Consider the following 21,090-nt stretch of genomic DNA (forward strand, 5'->3'; position numbering starts at 1 on the left):
TTGTGTGCATCGGAGGCCAGGGGTGATCCTTCTTTTCTAAGAAAAAAATACCCTCCCACACTTACCATAATTTGCCAATTCCTTGCAACAACATAATTGCCAATTCTTAAAACAGTTAATGTGAGTATGCAGATCGTAACACCTTTTGGTCTTGATTTTTCATAGTTGGTGTAGAAGATGATGGAGTAGTCCAAGGAGAACGTCAACACCAAGAAGGGTGGCGCCCTGTCTCGGCGCTCCGGTAGCCGCATCTTGTGAATGTATGGTGCCTTGGCAGCACCCTATCTATCCAGCACGAGACGAACTATATATCAACTCTGTATCTATCTATCTATAGCTCATACATTTTTCATCAATCACATTAATTTAATAGCTATCTAATGCTTTAATTAATGCTTATCTCTTGCTGCGGCAGACTATAAATAGGGTGGCGCGGCGCATAAGACTGAAGCACACACCACAAGCAAGAGGGTACATAGAGACCATAGTGGAGAGATAGGATGACGTCAGAGATGAGAAAGGACATGAAGTTCTCCGAGGAAGAAGTCACCACACGCCCGCGCATTCTCGAAGGTGAGGAGCAGACGGTTGAACCGACGCTGCGGTCTTCAATCTTCGCGCTGACGCTGGATGATCTGCAATACTCGATGTGCGAGGTGGGGTGCAATTTTGGGTCCATGAACATTGACGAGTTCATGAGAAACATAAGGAATGTCGAGGAGTTCCAAGCGGCTACCGGCGGTGGCTTGGTGGGCATGGATGAGGCTCCTGTGGTTGGTGCTGGTGGAAGCGGAGGTGGTGAGGATGCAGGAGGAATTGGCCTATGCTGGCAGTGGTCCTTCTCCCTGCCTCTCTCGCTGTGTTGGAAGATGGTAGACGAGCAGCGGCCTAAGATCAACAGGGATCCCCAACCGGTGCATGCCCAGCCTTAGGCCGCGCGTCCCTCATCGTAGCTTCCTATCCAGCCAATGGTGGGGAATGTTAGAAAGTCTTTTTGCGCGGTGATGCTACCTAGCGGCAACAAATCCGCCATTGATTGCTCACGTCAAGATGCGTGTAGGTGGGACCACTTTATTCTCATTTTCTGCTATACACTAGACAACATCATCAAAATATAGCTAGTGGTCCCCATTATTTGTCTCTCCCTCTCTCTCTCTCTCTCTCTCTCTCTCTCTCTCTGGTTAAACTCAACATTTTATTTCACCTTTACTAAATTAAATCGTCCCTATCTTTTAAACCATAAGTACCTATTTGAATTTTTTTATATTTGAACTCCCCGCGCCAAGGCCTTTTAGACAAGACCGATCTTAAATACATTCGAACACATTTAAATTTCAACATTTCACATTCCATATGTGAACCAAAACTATATAACTAGAAATTTTTTAATACACTATTTGCATAGAAATATGTAAAACCATCATATTATACTAGAAACCAATGACTTTTTGAAATGAGTTAACATTTTATTTGAAAAACATGCAATTGAAATATATGTGATTTTCTTGAAACAGACCTGTGAAATGTAACATGTAGGTTCTGAATTGTGAAATAATCCCTCCGTCCCAAAATAATTGATTCAACTTTACAGTAACTTAGTACTAAAGTCAGTACAAAGTTGCGTCACTTATTTTGGGACAAAGGGAGTAGTAACCACCAAATGTGAAATTGATTTTTTGAAAGAGTGTAATATGTTTTTTTTCAAAAATGTGTAACTAAAATAGATGTGATTTTTGTGAAACATGACAGTGAAATGTAAAAATGTAGGTTCTTAATTGTGAAATACTAACAACAAAATGTGAAATTATAATGTATAAATGTGAAAATAATTATTTCAAAAGAGTGAAATATGTTTTTTAAAAATGTGTAACTAAAATATATATGATTTTTGTGAAACATGTTAGTGAAATTTAAAAAGTAGGTTCTGCATTGTGAAAATATTAACCACAAATGTGAAATTACGATGTATAAATATGAAACTGATTATTTCAAAAGAGTGAAATAAGTTTTTTCAAACATATGTAATTGAAATATATGTGATTTTCCTGAACCAAGCCAGTCTGAAGTGAAATGTAGGTTCTGAAAGATGAAAGAGTAACTACAGAAAGTGAAATTCTATTGTGTCGTTTGAACATGTGTAATAGTTTATTTCAAAAGAGTGAAATATGTTATTTGAAAAATGTGCAATTTACTTAGGTGTTTTTTTGTGACGCAAGCCCGTGAAAATTGAAATGTAGGTTCTGAATTGTGCAATAGCCACTACAGAAAGTGAAATTGTAGTGTATCATTGTGAAATAGATTATTTTGACATGTGAAATATATGTTCAAATTTAAATATGGTTAAAAATATTCAAGTTTGATTTCATTTTAAAGGTTTTGGCGCACAGAGTTCAAATATAAAAATGTTTCACAAATGAATATACGATTTACAAGATATGGATGTTTTAAATGAAGAAATGGTAGGATTTATTGTGTGGGAGAAGAAAAAATGATTGTGCCACACTGTCATGCATCCATGTGAAGTACATTAGTGGGGGCCAATTGTTGAAGAGTGAGAGCGGAAATACGAAGATGGGAAATCCAGAAAAGAAATGTAATACAAAGATACTTGGCCCACATAGTGTTAGATGGCGGCTCCCTATTGGACACCACCTTGCTAGTAGGTAGCGCAACCGCACAATTTTGCATTTCGTGGGGAATGGTGGTTCGGTTGCGGCCAACGACCCTCAGGGGATGCTCGGAGAGACAACGTTGTAGCAGCGTGGTCCATGGATCTTGCGCCGGTGGACAAGCGCCTGTGCTGGCCGTCATGGTCCATGGACAGATGAACCAAGCGCAGCAGGGGCAGCAACCTTGCCCAATGATGTACCCGATGGCACTGGCCAACGACATGTTCTCTGTGATGGGGGACATTATGGGGTTCGGCCCCAACGGGTACGCAGAGATGGTTGTGGTGCCTCTGCCACCACCTCCTCAAGGTGGGGTGGGTATTGTGAGCCCCGGGTCATCGGACGGGTGGAGCGCCATGATGCAGGCTGACATGACGAACTACATGGGCGACGGAGCGATGTTGGAGAACATCGATGCTCTGGAGGATTAGTCCTCCAAGAGGAGCATCGAGCATCGCCACCGCCACGTGATCAAGAATCACGAGTCAGCCGCACGATCGCGTGGTAGGAACAGGTACTTACATTGCTGCCAAAATTGTTGGTTTTTATGCAATGCCATTTCTGTAATAGTGGTAACAAGGTCGGTGACACATACACACTGCCTCTTTGATAATCCTACATGCTTATATTGTGGAGCTTGAAGCTGAACTGAACTACCTCAAGGAGGAGAAGGCTTGTCTGAAAGCTGAGGAGGTAGGAAGCTGTTTACCAGTGAAAACCATGAGAAAAATTAGTTTTCTTATTATTTTCAGTTCTTATTGTTACTAAACTCTATCATTGTTTTGTTGCAGAAGACAATTTTGTTGACCAAGAAAAAAGTGTTACGTACATTTTCCCACCATCGCGTGGCAATCCTCCTATACTTGCCAACTGCTTGTAACAACCTAATTGCTAAGTTTAACACTGTTAATGTGTGCGTGCTGATAAAACTACCTTGTGTTCTTGATTTTTTTTTTGTTACAACTGGGGGAGAAGATGATGGAACAGTCCAAGGAGAAAGTGACCATCAAGAAAGGTGGAGCCCTATCACGGTGGAATAGAAGCTGCATCTTGTGAACGGTGACCCGCCATTCAGCTTCCACAGCCATGCTAGCATGAGGATGAGAATGAATTGTGGTGTTGATAATAGTTACCTTTCCTTTTCGGAGCGGGCCAGGTGGTATAGTAATATACTAGTGGTAGCTAAAACCATAAGGACCCAAATGTGAGTGTTTATCTAGTCAAGCAAGTGACCTTGTGTTGTTGTTACTGTTTATATGTAGATGTGTTTTTCACAAGCTTCAAACAAATGGAACAAAAGAAAGTTAGGAATATGTTGATATGTACTTGCGCTTTAATATAATGCGATGCAATGTGTGTGGTCCATGTGTGTGTGTATGGGAGTCTTCGCCTTTCCTCTCTTGTGAAGAAGTGGAGATGACACACGAGTTGAGTTTAGTCACGTAGGCACACTTTTCCGCGTCGGTGAAATTTTAGTCATTGAAATAGTTCTTAAATCTAGTGAAATTTGAGCTATTAAAATCAGTGGTCACGCGGGATCCCTTGAGATTTGTCGGCGGTCAACCATCGTAATGCTTGAGTAGTCGATCCACTTTCCTCCTCTGTCGTGACTTCCTGCTTAATGGTCTGACTAGCCTTCAGTTGCGCTCCCTCGCTGGACAACCATTATAGCCATCATCATCCCTCATACTCATATGGCCGTGTGCATTAGAGTCCAGGGATGATCCTTCTTTTCTAAGAACAAAAAACCCTCCCACACTTACTATAATTTGCTAGTTGCTTGCAGCAACATAAATGCCAAGTATTAAAACAGTTAATGTAAACGTGCTGATGGTAACACCTTTTGGTCTAGATTTTTTATAGCTGGTGGATAAGATGATGGAATAGTCCAGGGAGAACGTCAACACCAAGAAGGGTGGCACCCTGTTGCGGCACTGCGGTAGCTACATGTTGTGAACGTTTGGCGCTTTGGCAACACCCTATCTATCCAGTACGAGAGAAATTGTCTACTATGTATCTATCTATTGATAGCTCACCTTTTTCATCAATCACGTGAATTTAATAGCTATATGATGCTTTAACTTATGCTTATCTCTTGCATGCGACAGGCTATAAATAGGGTGTCGCGGCGCACAAGACTGAACCACACACCACAAGCGAACGCACATAGAGACCATAGTGTAGAGAAAGGATGGCATCAGAGATGAGCAAGGACGTGAAGTTATGCAAGGAAAGAGTCACCTCACACCCGTGCATTCTCGAAGGTGAGGAGCAGACGGTTGTGCTGATGCCGCAGTCTTCGATCTTCGCGCTGACGCTGGACGAGCTGCATTACTCAGTGTGCGAGGCGGGCACAATTTTGGGTACATGAACATGGACGAGTTCATGAGCAACATATGGAATGTCGAGGATTTCCAAGCGGCTACCGGCGGTGGCTTGGTGGGCATGGAGGAGGCTCCTATGGTGGGTGCTGGTGGAAGTGGAGGTGGAGGGGATGCATGAGGAAGGGGCCTATGCCAGCAGGAGTCCTTCTCCTTGCCTCCCCTGCTGTGCCGGAAGATAGTGGAGGGGGTATGGGCTGACATCAACAGGGAGCCCCGCCCGGTGCATGCCCAGCCTCAGGTCATGCGTCCCTCACCGCAGCTTCCTGTCCATCCGACGGTGGGGAATGGCATAAAGTCTTTTTGCGCGGTGATGCTACCTAGCGGCGACAAATCCGCCATTGATTGCTCGCATCAAGATGCGTGGAGGTGGGACCACTTTATTCTCCTTTTCTGCTATACACTAGTACACGTTATCAAACTATAGCTAGTAGTCCCCATTATTTGTCTTTGGCATGGATGTATGGCAGAAATATGACAGTGCTCTCTCTAGTTAAATCCAACCTTTTATTTCACATTTACTAAATTAAATTGTCCCTATCTTTTAAACCATAAGTTCCTATTTGAATTTTTATATATATTTGAACTCCTGGCGCCAAGGCCTTTTAAACAAGACCGATCTTGAATACATTCGAACATATTTAAATTTGAACATTTCACATTCCGTATGTGAACCAAACCTATATAACTAGAAAAAAATTTAAACACTATTTCCACAGAAATATGTAAAACCATCAAGAAACCTACAACTTCTTGAAATGTGTAACCGTTTATTTCAAAAGAGTGAAAATGTTTTTTTTAAACATGCAATTGAAATATATGTGATTTTTGTGAAACAGACCTGTGGAATGTAACATGTAGGTTCTGAATTGTGAAATAATCCCTCCTTCCCAAAATAAGTAACTCAACTTTACCCTAACTTAGTACTAAAGTTAGTGCAAAGTTGCACCACTTATTTTGGGACGAAGGGAGTAGTAACCATAAAATGTGAAATTGATTTTTTGAAAGAGTGGAATATGTTTTTTTTTCAAAAATGTGTAACTAAAATAGATGTGATTTTTTTGAAACATAGCAATGAAATGTAAAAATGTAGGTTCTGTATTGTGAAATACTAACCACAAAATGTGAAATTATGATGTATAAATGTGAAACTGATTATTTCAAAATAGTGAAATATTTTTAAAAAAAATGTGTAACTAAAATATATGTGATTTTTGTGAAACACGCTAGTGTAATGTAAAAGTAGGTTCTGAATTGTGAAAATATTAACCACAAATGTGAAATTACAATGTATAAATGTGAGACTGATTATTTCAAAGGAGTGAAATAAGTTTTTTCAGACATATCTAATTGAAATATATGTTATTTTCCTGAACCAAGCCAGTCTGAAGTGAAATGTAGGTTGTGAATTATGATAGAGTAACTACAGAAAGTGAATTCTAGTGTGTCGTTTGTGAAACTGATTGTTTGAACATGTGTAATAGTTTATTTCAAAAGTGTGAAATAAGTTATTTGAAAAATGTGCAATTTAATTAGGTGTTTTTTTAAGCAAGCCCGTGAAAAGTGAAATGTAGGTTCTGAATTGTGCAATAGCCACTACGGAAAGTGAAATTGTAGTGGATCATTGTGAAATATATGTTCTAATTTAAATATGGTTGAAAAATTCAAGTTTGATCTCATTTTAAAGGTTTTGGCTCGCGGAGTTTAATTTTTTTTCACAAATGAATATATGGTTTAAAAGATATGGATGTTTTAAATTAGCTAAGGAGGAAGAAATGGTTGGATTTTTTTATTGTGTGGGAGAATAAAAAGTGATTGTGCCGCACTGTCATGCATGCATGTGAACTACATTAGTGGGGGGCAATTGTTGAAGAGTGAGAGTGGAAATACGAAGATGGGAAATCCAGAAAAAAAAAATAATACAATGTTACTTGGCACACATAGTGTTAGAAGGTGGCTCCCTATTGGACACCAACTTGCTAGTAGGTAGCGCAACCACGCAAATTTACATTTCGTGGGGAACCGCGGTTCGTTTGCGAGCAACGACTGGCAGGGGACGGTCAGAGAGACGACACTGTAGCAGTTCCTTGTCAAGGCCAGCGTGGTCCGGGGATCTTGCGTCGGTCGGCATGGTCCATGGACGGATGAACCACGCGCGGTAGGGGCAGTAGCATGGCCCAATGATGTACCCAAATGGCACCGGTCAACGTCATTTTCTCGGTGATGGGCGATGACATGGGGTTCATCCACAATGGGTACGCAGGGATGGTTGTGGTGCTTCCGCCACCACCTCCTCAAGATGGGGTGGGCATCGTGAGCCCCGGGTTGTCGGATGGGAGGAGCGCCATGACGCAGGTTGACATGACGAACTACATGGGCGACGGAGCAATGATGGAGAACAGCTACGCCTCGGAGGATAAGTCCTCCAAGAGGAGCATCAAGAATCATGAGTCAGTCGAACGATCGCATGCTAGGAACAGGTACTTACATTGCTGCCAAAATTGTTGGTTTTTATGCAATACCATTTCTGCAATAGTGGTAACAAGGTCGGTGACACGTACACACTCCATCTTTGATAATCCTACAAGCTTATACTGTGGAGCTTGAAGCTGAACTGAACTACGTCAAGGAGGAGAAAGCTCGTCTGAAAGCTGAGGAGGTAGGGAGCTGTTGACCAGTGAAAACCATGAGAAAATTTAGTTTTCTTCTTCTTTTCAGTTCTTACCGTTACTAAACTCTATCATTGTTTTGTTGCAGAAGACAATTTTGTTGACCAAGAAAAAAATGTTACGTACATTTTCCCACCATCGCATGGAAATACTCCTACACTTGCCATCTTCTTTTAACAATCTAATTGCTAAGTTTAACACAGTTAATGTGTGCGTGCTGATAAAACCACCTTGTGTTCTTGATATTTGTTTCTAACAACTGGTGGAGAAGATGATGGAATAGTCCAAGGAGAAAGTGAACATCAAGAAAGGTGGAGCCCTATCATGGTGCAACAGAAGATGCATCTCGTGAACGGTGAGCCGCCATTCAGCTTCCATAGCCATGCTAGCATGAGGATGAGAATGAATTGTGGTGTTGATAACAATTACCTTTCCTTTTCGGAGTGGGGTGGTATAGTAATATACTAGTAGTAGCTAAAACCCAGAAGGACCCAAATGTGAGTGTTTATCTAGTCAAGCAAGTAAACTTGTGTTGTTGTTACTATTTATAGGTATATGTGTTTGTGAGAAGCTTCAAACAAATGGAACAAAAGAAAGTTAGCAATATGCTGATGTGTACTCGCGCTTTAATATGATGTGATTGAGTTTGTGTGTGGTCCATGTGTGTGTGGGAGTCTTCGCCATTCCTCTCTTATGAAGAAGTGGAGATGACACACGAGTTGAGTTTAGTCACATAGACACACTTTTCCGCGTAGGTGAAATCTTAGTCATTCAAATAGTTCTTAAATCTAGTGAAATCTGAGCTATTCAAATCAGTGGTCACGCGGGATCCCTTGAGACTTGTCGGTGGTCAACCATCGTAATGCTTGGGTAGTCGATCCACTTTCCCCCTCCGTCGTGACTTGCTGCTTGATGGTCCGACTAGCATTCAGTTGTGCTCCCTCATTGGGAAACCATGATAGCCATCATCAACCCTGATACTCTTATGGATGTGTGCATCGGAGGCCGGCGGTGATCCTTCTTTTCTAAGAAAAAAAACCTCCCACACTTACCATAATTTGCCAATTGCTTGCAACAACATAATTGCCAAGTCTTAAAATAGTTAATGTGAGCGTGCTGATGGTAACACCTTTTGGTCTTGATTTTTTATAGCTGGTGGAGAAGATGATGGAATAGTCCAAGGAGAACGACAACACAAAGAAGGGTGGCGCCCTGTCGCGGCTCTGCGGTGGCTGCATCTTGTGAATTTTTGGTACTTTGGCAGCACCCTATCTATCCAGTACGAGACGAACTATGTACTATGTACCTATCTATCTATAGCTCACCTTTTTCATCAATCACATGAATTTAATAGCTATCTAATGCTTTAATTGATGCTTACCTCTTGCATGCGGCAGGCTATAAATAGGGTGGTGCGACGCACAAGACTGAACCACACATCACAAGCAAGAGCGTACATAGAGACCTTCTAGGATGTCATCAAAGATGAGCAAGGACATGAAGTTCTCCGAGGGAGAAGTCACCTCACACCCGCACATTCTCAAAGGTGAGGGGCAGACGGTTGCGCAGATGCTGCAGTCTTCGATCTTCGCATTGATGTTGGACGAGCAGCAATACTCGGTTTGTGAGATGGGCGCAATTTTGGATCCATGAACATGGATGAGCTTATGAGCAACATATGGAATGTCGAGGAGTTCCAATCGGCTACAAGCGATGGCTTGGTGGGCATGGAGGAGGCTCCTGTGGTGGGTGTTGGTGGAAGCGGAGGTGGCGTGGATGCAGGAGGAAGTGGCTAATGCTGGCAAGGGTCCTTCTCCTTGCCTCCCCCATTGTGCTGGAAGACGATGGAGGAGATGTGGGCTGAGATCAACTGGGATCCCCGACCGATGCATGCCCAGCCTCAGGTCGCGCATGCCTCACCGCAACTTCCTATCTAGTCAAAGGTGGGGAATGGCAGAAAGTCTTTTTGCGCGGTGATGCTACCTAGCGGCAACAAATCCACCGTTGATTGCTCGCGTTAAGATGCGTGCAGGTGGGACCACTTTATTCTCATTTTCTGCTATAAACTAGTATACATCATCAAAATATAGCTAGTGGTCCCCATTATTTATCTTTGGCATGGATGCATGGTAGAAATATGACAATGTGCTCTCTGTCTCTCTCTCCCTCTCTCTCTTGTTAAATCCAACCTTTTATTTCACCTTTACTAAATTAAATCGTCCCTATCTTTTAAACCATAAGTTCCCATTTTTTATGTACATATTTGAACTCCTAGCGCTAAGGCCTTTTAAACAAGACCAATCCTGAATACATTCGAACACATTTAAATTTCAACATTTCACATTCCATATGTGGAGCAAACCTATATAACTAGAAAAAAATTTGAATAACTATTTCCACAGAAATATGTAAAACCATCATATTTTTTTAGAAACATACAACTTTTTGAAATGTGTAACAGTTTATTTGAAAAGAGTGAAAATATTTTTTTTAAACATGCAATTGAAATATATGTGATTTTTGTGAAACACACTTGTGCAATGTAACATGTAGGTTTTGAATTGTGAAATATTCCCTCCGTCCCAAAATAAGTGACTCAACTTTACACTAAGTTAGTACTAAAGTCAGTACAAAGTTGCGTCAGTTATTTTGGGACGAAGGGAGTAGTAACAACAAAATGTGAAATTGATTTTTTTAAAGAGTGGAATATGTTTTTTTAAATGTGTAACTAAAATAAGTGTGATTTTTGTGAAACATGACAGCGAAATGTAAAAATGTAGGTTCCAAATTATGAAATACTAACCACAAAATGTGAAATTATAATGTATAAATGTGAAACTGATTATTTCAGAAGATTGAAATATGGTTTTAAAAAATGTGTAACTAAAATATATGTTATTTTTGTGAAACATGTTAGTGAAATGTAAAAAGTAGGTTCTGAATTGTGAAAAATATTAACCACAAATGTGAAATTACAATGTATAAATGTGAAACTGATTATTTCAAAAGAGTGAATAAGTTTTTTAAACATTCGTAATTGAAATATATGTGATTTTCCTGAACCAAACCAGTCTAAGTGACATGTAGGTTCTGAATTATGAAAGAGTAACTACAGAAAGTGAAATTCTATTGTGTCGTTCGTGAAACTGATTGTTTGAACATGTGTAATAGTTTATTTCAAAAGAGTGAAATATGTTATTTGAAAATTGTGCAATTTAATTAGGTGTTTCTTTGTGAAGGAAGCCCATGAAAAGTGAAATGTAGTTTCTGAATTGTGCAATAGCCACTGCAGGAAGTGAAATTGTAGCGTATCATTGTGAAATAGATTATTTTGACATGTCAAATATATGTTCAAATTTAAATATGGTTAAAAATATTCAAGTTTGATCTCATTTTAAAGGTTTTGGCGTAAGGAGTTCAAATATATAAAAAATCACAAATGAATATATGGTTTAAAAGATATGGATGTTTTAAATTAGCTAAGGAGAAAGAAATTGTTGGATTTATTGTGAGGGAGAAGAAAAAGTGATTCTGCCACACTGTCATGCATGCATGTGAAGTACACTAGTGGGGGCCAACTATTGAAGAGTGAGAGTGGAAATACGAAGATGGGAAATCCAGAAAAGAAATGTCATACAAAGATACTTGGCCCACATAGCGTTAGATGACAACTCCCTATTGGAAACCACCTTGCTGGTAGGTAGCGCAACAGCGCAATTCTACAATTCGTGGGGAATGGTGGTTCGGTTGCGGCCAACAACCGGTAGGGGACGCTCGGAGAGAGACGTTGTAGCAGTTCCTTGTCAAGGCCAGCGTCGTCAGAGGATTTGGCGTCGGTGGCCACACACCTGTGCCAGCCGGCATTTTCCATGGATAGATGAACTCCGTGCAGCAAGGGCATCTACCTGGCCCAATGATGTACCTGATGGCACCGACCAACGACATGTTCTCGGTGATGGGCGGCGACATGGGTTCATCCCCAACGGGTACGCGGGGATGGCTATGGTGCCTCCACCACCACCACCTCAAGGTGGGGTGGGTATCATGAGCCCTGGGTCATCGGACGGGAGGAGCACCATGATGCAGGCTGACATGGTGAACTACATGGGCAACAGAGCGATGAAGGAGAATTGTGACGCCCTGGGGGATCAGTCATCCAAGAGGAGCATCGAGCATCACCACCACCACATGATCAAGAATCATGAGTCAGCCGAATGATAGTACTGAATCGAAAGCTTTGCTTCAGGAGGAAATTTCGAGGGGTCGATTTCTTCACATTAATCTTCTCAACTCTATTACTTTAACAACTATAGCTTGTTCTTCTCTGCAACGAAGATGTACTTCGGTGAAGTTCCTCGAACTCATCATCGAAGACAACATTCTCTTCGGTTGTGTATCGACCCTTTTTTTCTCTGTATGTACTAGCAAACAAATCAGTCCATACCTGTTTCTATCAACAATCTCCAAAACACAAGGTAGGCAAATATTGCACCAACATATTCAATTATGTTAGCACTGTTGAGAGATTGCACTAGTGTAGGTATGAACCCTAGACCTTGTTTTTAAGCATTGCAATATTCTTTGTGCCCACTTTTATTGTTTTGCTACCTTGCTGTTTTTATTTATTCAGATTATAAAAATATATTTCTACTATGCATACTACACTTGTATCATCATCTCTCTATCAAACTAGTGCACCTATACAATTTGCCGTTGTATTGGGTGTGTTGGGGACACAAGAGATTTCTTGTATTCGGTTGTAGGGTTGTTTGAGAGAGACCATGTTCATCCTACACCTCCCACGGATTGATAAACCTTAGGTCATACACTTGACGGAAATTTGCTACCGTCCTACAAAACTCTGCGCTTGGAGGCCCAACACGAGTCTACAAGAATAAAGTTGCGTAGTAGAAATCCCACAACCATGGGTGTTACCACTGTGAACAGTGTTGCCATATGAATAATATTTTTTGTAATAAAAAAATATTGATTCCATTTTTCAAGTGCCAGAAATGAATTTTCCGTGAAGGAAGTCCGTAGAATAACTTTTAAAATTAGGTATTTTCATTTTTCATCCAAAGTAGACAACATTGTAAGCCCACTGACCAATTTTCTTGAATTTCAAAGTATTATTGCTATATTTCATTGATTTACTAGATTTCTAGTGAATTTCTGAACTTTCTCAAATTTGAACTACAAGTGTGATGTAATTTGGTCCTAAAAATTGGCTAAAATCATTTTAAGCTTTTAGATTGGTGGTGTATGCATTGGGCACAACCAAATTGAAATTCCAAACAATTTTGTAGGAATGGTCAACATTGCAAGTTTGACCTAGAATTGGAAAATCAAAGAAAAGGAAAAAGTCTTAAAAATTAAAATCCTTATGCATGGGGCCCTTTGGTGTCAAGGAGTTTGTGATAAAAACCATAAACTCTCCATACCACAACTTTAAAAAAACTTCACAAAAATGGCCTATCTAGTATGAAATTGCATGGATTTCAAGGCATATGCACATGGACCTAGCCACTGAATAGTCAATGCTAACTTGTCCAAATTTGGCACAACCATGGGTGTTACCATTGTGAAAGTTATTGCCATAGAAACATTATAATGTTTGTAATAAAAAATATTATTTCTATTTTTCAAGTGTGATTAATGATTTTTTTGTGAAGGAAGTGCTTAATAAGTTGTAAAACTAGGTCTTTTCATTTTTCATCCAAAGTAGAGCACATTGGTAACCCAGTAACCAAGTTTCTTGAATTTCAGAGTAGTATTACTATATTTCATTGATTTACTAGATTTCTAGTGAATTATCTGAACTTGCTCAAATATGAAATACAAGTGTGATGTAGTTTGGTCCCAAAAATTGGCTAAAATCATTTTATGCTTTTGCATTGGTGGTGTACGAATTGGACACAACCAAAGTTGAAATTCCAAAACATTTTGCTAGTTTGACCCCAGATTGGAAAAAATCAATGAAAATGAAAAATCTCAAAAATTAAAATCCTTGTGCATGGGGTCCTTTGTGTCAACTAGTTTGTGGGAAAATCACAAAATTGCAATACCACAAGTTTTGAAAATTCAATATTACAAGTTTGACTCCAATTTAAGTAAGTTTTGCATGTTGCTGTTTTTGGCAAGTTTTGTGTGTTGCTATTTTTGGCATGTTCTGCATGTTGCACTCTATTTGAACATGCAAAACTCACTCGACGTAGGAAATCCAGAACATAGCATACAACTAGTGATTAAAAACATTCAAATAACATATTGTTTTCATTTAAAAGGGAATCCCAAATGTCGGATCCTCGGCAGTAGCTATAAGAAACAAACTATACTACTTGATACGCTTAAGATGGCGAGGCAGGCGGCGGTGGGAGCATTGAGCATCCTGCTCAAACTGCGTCGAGCACTCATACTGCTTCACCACTATTGGGGCATTCTTGCATCCATCCTCCAAGTGCTCCTGGCCAACCATCTGCTCATCCTTGTGGTCCACATTAATCGCTAGATTCATGTCTTCATGAGCAAGACGAGCGATTATCTCCAACCTCCCGATAGCCCTCCTCTCGTGCATCCTTCTGCTGTGCAATGATCTCCAACCCCGTGATTGCCCTCCTCTTTGATAACCCACTAGTATAGGCGATAGTTTTAGCCCTTTTCGATAAATAAGCATGTCAAATCCAACGGGGAGCTAAACGTATAACAAATATTCTCTCAAGTTCTATCGACCACCGATACAACTCTACGCACACTTAACGTTTGCTTTACCTAGAACAACTATGAAACTACTTTGCAAGAATAAAACTACGAGTACTTTGCGAGAGTAAAGCTATGAATAAATTGCAAGGTAATAAAAGTAGATAGCTTTTGTCAACAAGAAAGTCATTTGTCCCTAGGCAATCGATAACTAGACTGGCAATCATTCTTGCAATTTTATATGAGGGAGAGACATTAGCTAACATACTTTCTCTACTTGGATTGTATGCACTTATGATCGGAAGTCTAGCAAGCATCCGCAACTACTAAAGATCATTAAGCTCGTAAAACCCAACCATAGCATTAAGTATCAAGTCCTCTTTACTCCCATACGCAATAACCCACTTATCCATGTTCTGGCTTCAACCACTCCGACAACCGACAATAAGCAAATTATGAACGTATTGCAACACCCTACAGCCGGGACCCCTCCCATTTGCGCGAGACAGAGGGAACCATAGGACAACACCATAATAAATATACACTCAAACCAATCACGATCATCAATTAACCCATAGGACAAAATAGATCTACTCAAACATCATAGGATAACGACATATCATTGGGAAATAATATATTAGTGTTGAGCACCATGTTTAAGTAGATATTACAGCGGGAAAAAGAGAGGTTACACCACTGCATAGAGGGGGAGAAAGTTGGTGTTGACAGTAGCAAGGTTGTTGATGTAGATCGCCATCACGATCCTTGCCCCGGTGCCACTCCGGCGCCACCATGAGAGGGGGGAGAGAGCTAATACATCTCCAACGTATCTAAAATTTATGAAGTATTCATGCCATGTTTATAATATTTTACATGATTTTGGTATGATTTGATTAGAACTAACCCGGACTGACGCTGTTTTCAGCAGAACTACCATGGTGTTGTTTTTCTACAGAAATAAAAGTTCTTGTAATGCGCTGAAAATCAACGGAGAATATTTTTGGAAAATATAAAAAATACCCGAACGAAAAGCTACCAGAGGGGAGTCCCGAGGCCACCACAAGGGTGGAAGGCGCGCCCCCTAGGGTGCGCCACCTACCTCGTGGACTCCCCGTCGGCCCCCTTGAGGTGAAACCAACGCCAACCCCTCCTATAAATCCAAAAAAACCAGAACAGAAGAGAGATTGGAAGTTCCGCCGCTGCAAGCCTCCAGAACCACGAGGAATCAATCTAGGCCCTCTCCGGCACACTGTTGGAGGGGGCCATCATCACCGGAGGCCATGGGGGAGGATCTCGGAGGGGCCATCATTGCCATGAAGGCCAGGGACCAGAGGGAGAACCTCTCCCCATCCATGGGGAGGCCATGGAGGAGGATGCACAAGGGGGAGAACCTCTCCTTCTCTCTCCAAGTGGCACCTAAGTGCCATCAGGAGGGGAATCATCGCCGCGGTGATCGTCTTCATCAACATCACCATCATCATCACCATCCTCATCTCTTTTCAGTGGTCCACTCCCCCGCACCCTACTCTAATCACCTACTTGAACATGGTGCTTTATGCCATATATTATGATCCAATGATTTGTTGCCATCCTATGATGTTTTGAGTAGATTTCCTTTCTCTTTGGGTTGATTGATGATCTAGATTAGTTTTAGTAGTATATTTTATTTTGGTGTTATCCTATGGTGCCTTTCGTGCCACGCACACGTGCGGGATTCCCGCTGTAGGGTGTTGCAATACGTTCATGATTCGCTTATAGTGGGTTGCTAGAGTGACAGAAGCTTAAACCCGAGTAAGGGGGTTGTTGCATATGGGATAAAGGGGACTTGATATGTTAATGCTATGGTTGGGTTTTACCTTAATGATATTTAGTAGTTGCGGATGCTTGCTAGAGTTCCAATCATAAGTGCATATGATCCAAGAAGAAAATGTTTGTTAGCTTATGCCTCTCCCTCATATGAAATTGCAATAATGATTACCGGTCTTGTTAACAATTGCCTAGGACAATTCTGCACACCGACACATAGGGCTGGAAAACAAGCTCGAAGCTCGCAAGCTAAACAAGTAGCTCGTGACTCGGCTTGAATCGACTCGAACTCGAAGAATAACGAGTTGAGCTGAGTTTTAGTTTAAGATCGTTTATAGACCAAGTTAAACGAGCCAATCTCACGAGTACTCATGTAACTCGTTAGGCTCGATACAATAGATCAGCCACTCCCAATACAAAGAAAGATCAGCCACTAAAAAACCTACGTCCCAGGCGCACAACCCAAGGCCCAACCGTTGAAGTCCTAGCCTCCTAGGAGACTCATGCGTTACAAGGAAATTACAATTGTTTAGTGATATATATGTTTAATATATACATAATCATCTTTATCATATTTGAGGGCTTTATGTTTATATCTTTAACGAGCTTAACAAGCTAAACGGGCCAGCTCGCGAGTTATATGAGTCGAGCCAATCTTGGGTTTGAGCTCGTTATAGTAACGAGTCGAGTCGAGCTAGCTCGTTAACGAAACGAGCTCTAGCGAGTCGAGCCGAGCTGGCTCGACTCGGCTCGAATTCCAACCCTACCGACACATCATTATTCCACACTCGCTATTTATAATATTTAGTAATATATTCTAACTTATGATAACAGCACCTACTTTTATATTTTAGCTCTCTGATACCATGCAAAGTTATCATCTTCATACCCACAACATAGTTTTATTTCTCGTTTCTAGTTGGAAGCAAACATTCGGTGTACGTAGAGTCGTACCAGTGGCGGATAGGACTTGAGAGAATATTGATCTTACCTTTAGCTCCTTGTGGGTTCGACAGTCCATATTTATCACTTCCACCTTTGGAAATTGCTATGATGATTTCGTGCACTTGGGGATTATCAAGCTCTTTTCTGGTGCCGTTGCCGGGGGGCAATAGCGTGAGGTTGATATTCTTGTGTGTGCTTGTTTGCTTTCTTCACTAAGTATTTTTTGTTTTCCATTTTTGTTTTGCTTAGTTTCTGACTATAAAAAAGATTTTTTGACTATATTTTTGTTTTGCTTAGTTGTGGGTGAAACATACAAAAAAATTAAAAATATAAAATACAAAAATTATTACTTGCCTCTTATGCCTAAAAACTTTTTTCAAAAAGAGAAGTGATTGGAAAGTTATGCATTGGAGAAGTGAGGGTCGACCTTTAACACTTGTGTTCATGCTCATGGAAACAATCCAGAATGTTTCATGGAAGTTTCTCTGAAAATAATTGTCCCCTTGTATATATCCATTATAATATAAAAATAATGTGCCAAGCTTTGATTTTAGGATGATTAGATTGCTTGTTTGCTATGTTCGATGCAAAAACAGAAACTTTGGCTATAGCGCGTGAATTTATATTTTTTACCGGAATATAAAATGCTTCTGAAACTTTTGGAACAATACTTATATACAATTTTTTTAGATTGTCCTAACCGGGGCATCCCATCTTTCTTCTTCAACAATTATCGGTATACCTCAGTTTTTGTTTTGTTCACATGATTTGTGTCCCTTGTGTTTTTCTTTTTCTTTAAGAACCATGCGAGTAGGAGATAGCCCATCATTGATTTATAGAAATAGTTGACCCATTGCGCCAAATGACGCAGAGACCTGCTGAAAACATGTTGTCGATGAAAATAGTTTCATGCTGCAAGAACCTTCAACTAAATCATGCTATTTTTTAAACATGTTTATTACGTTGTTAAGTAATAGTCTGGGAAGAGGGAAACTTTGCATAATATGAATATGTTCAGTTTGAAAATATGGCCACTATGATGAGAGAATAAAGTTGGCATGGTTGTATTTTTTAGCAAGTTTACTACGAATATGGGCTGCTTGAATATGTAGTATTTTTCTGCTTTGTTTACTAAGAAGCATCTGGCGGATTTCATCATTACTCCGGTTGATGGGGTGAAGATCAAGCTATCATCTGGACGGTGCGTAAGGCGTGTTCACCTTATTAATGGTGTGGACAACAGGGCTACCATAACACACAACTAGGGTGACTTTGCAGAGAAAGCAAAGCTGACAAAAGAGGAAACAACAATTCACCATTCACATGATCTAAAAAGGTTTGTATATGCAGTGTGTTTTAATCTGTAGAAGGATTGTTGTTTTATTGCACCCATTGACAAAAGTTGACCCGTTACGCCAAATGGCGCAGAGACCCGCTAAAGCCATATTGTCGATGAAAATAGTTTCATTTTGCAAGGACATTCGGTATTGGTAGTAGAAAGCCCATGTGTTAAATCATGCTATATCGAAAATATGTTTATCACATTGAAAAATGTGAGTTTAAAACAATCATATTTGTATAACATGTACAAACAAATTAAGGAAGCATTTTTTTAGTTGAAAATATGGTTATCACGCTAAGAAATTTGAGCTTGAAAAAACATATTTGTATAAGATGTACAGGCAGTTAAGGATGTATTTTAACTTTTCAGCAACTCTGTACTTTAGAAACTACACTCGGCAAGAATTTAGATCTTAGTTACATTGGAAAGCATACGGCCTTAGTTATGTTGTTTACAGAGTCAAATGGTGTATGTAGCAAGGACTTTTAATAGACTCATCATCAGCAGCTCTCACAACCTAGGTAAGTCTTTCTATCAAAAAAACATAGGTAAGCCTCATTTATGTATCTACTCTAAACAGAAGGATAATAATAAACTAAGGCTAACCTATGTGGCTAAGGTAAACAAAAAAGGAGAAGAACACACCATAATTCTTAAAGTACCTATCCTAGGACGCATTTGACCGCGGTACCATCCTAAAAGTCCCTCCCTCGACATATGACCAGTTGCGCAATGGCGCAAAAGCCGAGTGCAAACCAAGTATTGAAAGAGTGTGCACTAAAATATGTAGACACAAAATGGAACATATGGAAATAAGTACGATTTGATGATAGATAAATGGTTGCTGATGATAAATGTTTTCTAATAAGCTTACAAACGACCATTTACAATGTTATGAGCCAGGCATGTAAATAGGCTTACCACACAGCAGCCTAAATAGAAAATGACTGAGAGTTAAACGCACATGATGGTCTTAGGTGATTAAATAAGTTTCAAAAAGATGATAAACATATAAGTCTTGTTAAGCATCTATACTAATGCTAAGTTATATAACAAGGGGCTCTTGCTACCTGTTTATATTGAGTAGACGATCAGGCACAGCCCCTTGAAAGTGCATTTGAAGGCGAAAGCATATGCTTGACCTTTCTTAATGTGTGCCTAACGGAAGAAGCCACTCCAGCCTCTAGTGATGGTGGCCCTTTTGTCAACACCCTTGATAAAGCGGCATGTGACAGCGGTAGTTCCGTCTCTAGTAGTGATTGCAGCGGTAGTTCCATCTCCAGCTAGCTGAATATTACCAATTCATCTTACCCAGACACACTGGTTGGAAAACCAAATTAAAATCCTCTTTAATAGCACATCCAGCGACACAAGATAGCCCCTGAACGAGTACAAAGTAATCCGGGGCACAAAGAGCAGTTAACCATTAAATCCCTCTCTGCCTATACAATATGTAGCATCCGAAGTTGTAATTTAGATTAATAGCACAAGAGATATACGTAAGAACAAAAGGACAAACACATCCGGAAATAATGCTTCCAGATTTCAAATCGATATTTGAGTAAAACAAAGTGGTTGTAAACATATGAACAATTCAAAAAAGGGAACAACGCATCAAGTGTATTTGCTACCCGAATTGCAATTGTTTCACAGTGCTCCTCAGTTTATTCAGGCGTTTGTACCCTAACTCCTCAAATGTAACAAACTATCAAGGGAATAGTATCAAAACTAATTGAATGTAGCTTGCATATATTATACATATTCATTATTTATTGAGATAGTATATCAACACTGAAAATGCATGCATATTAATAAAACTGCACTACAACCACCCATGCATGCCACTGAAAATTAAATGAGCAGTTAGAACTATTTTGTGGTGATAAAACTATGGGAGCACGTTGGCAATACAGTTATAAAATATACTATCTTCAAGGAAATCTGCATTTATAGCCCTATTCGATAGCAAAGCATTTTCTACGTATTTTGAGAATACCACCTTTTTAAGACTACTATGCTGAAAACAATCCACATGCATATTCAAGTGCCTCTCGACGCACATTTCCTGCTACCTCTCGATGGTGACACAAAAGAAGGCCAAGACGCTCCCGTGGTGCCTGCGACGACATGCAGAACATGGCCTAGCGTTCCAGGCCATGTGAAGCAGCAACTCAACCTAGTTCAACTCTTCTTGTTGTATAAGCTAGCTTTGTGTATGGCCGTTTAATGCAATATAGACATTCAAGTTTGTGCATGCGGCTGGGGCTTGCTCTTGTGCATAGTTGTTCACTTCGCAACGGCTAGCAAGCGGGGTACAAACATGTGTGCGACTGTTAACAAATGGCCAGTTGCTAATTTACTTTACATATAAGCTCTAGTGTAACAGGTTTGCATTATTCCCAATACTCCTAAATACTCTGGTATATTATTACCGTGGTATCTTGTACCTATAGGAGCAAATACTGTAGTTTTAAAATTCTTTGGTTTTTACAACACTATGCTATCAAACATAGACTACATGGATATAACTAATCAAATGGGCATTGCCTGCACATTCGTTTGGTAATTAGAGCATCTATCCT

The 21,090-nt window shown here is 40.1% G+C and overlaps 3 pseudogenes; all 3 read left to right on the forward strand.

Moving 5' to 3' along the window:
- The first annotated feature begins 512 nt into the window (after positions 1-512).
- Positions 513-4,625, forward strand: LOC123067653 (bZIP transcription factor ABI5 homolog; annotated as a pseudogene).
- A 235-nt stretch (positions 4,626-4,860) lies between these two features.
- Positions 4,861-8,964, forward strand: LOC123067654 (bZIP transcription factor ABI5 homolog; annotated as a pseudogene).
- A 228-nt stretch (positions 8,965-9,192) lies between these two features.
- Positions 9,193-11,937, forward strand: LOC123067655 (bZIP transcription factor ABI5 homolog; annotated as a pseudogene).
- Positions 11,938-21,090: the final 9,153 nt, after the last annotated feature.

The sequence above is a fragment of the Triticum aestivum genome, chromosome 3B, assembly GCF_018294505.1.
Source record: "Triticum aestivum cultivar Chinese Spring chromosome 3B, IWGSC CS RefSeq v2.1, whole genome shotgun sequence".
In the NCBI taxonomy this organism is placed as follows: Eukaryota; Viridiplantae; Streptophyta; class Magnoliopsida; order Poales; family Poaceae; genus Triticum; species Triticum aestivum.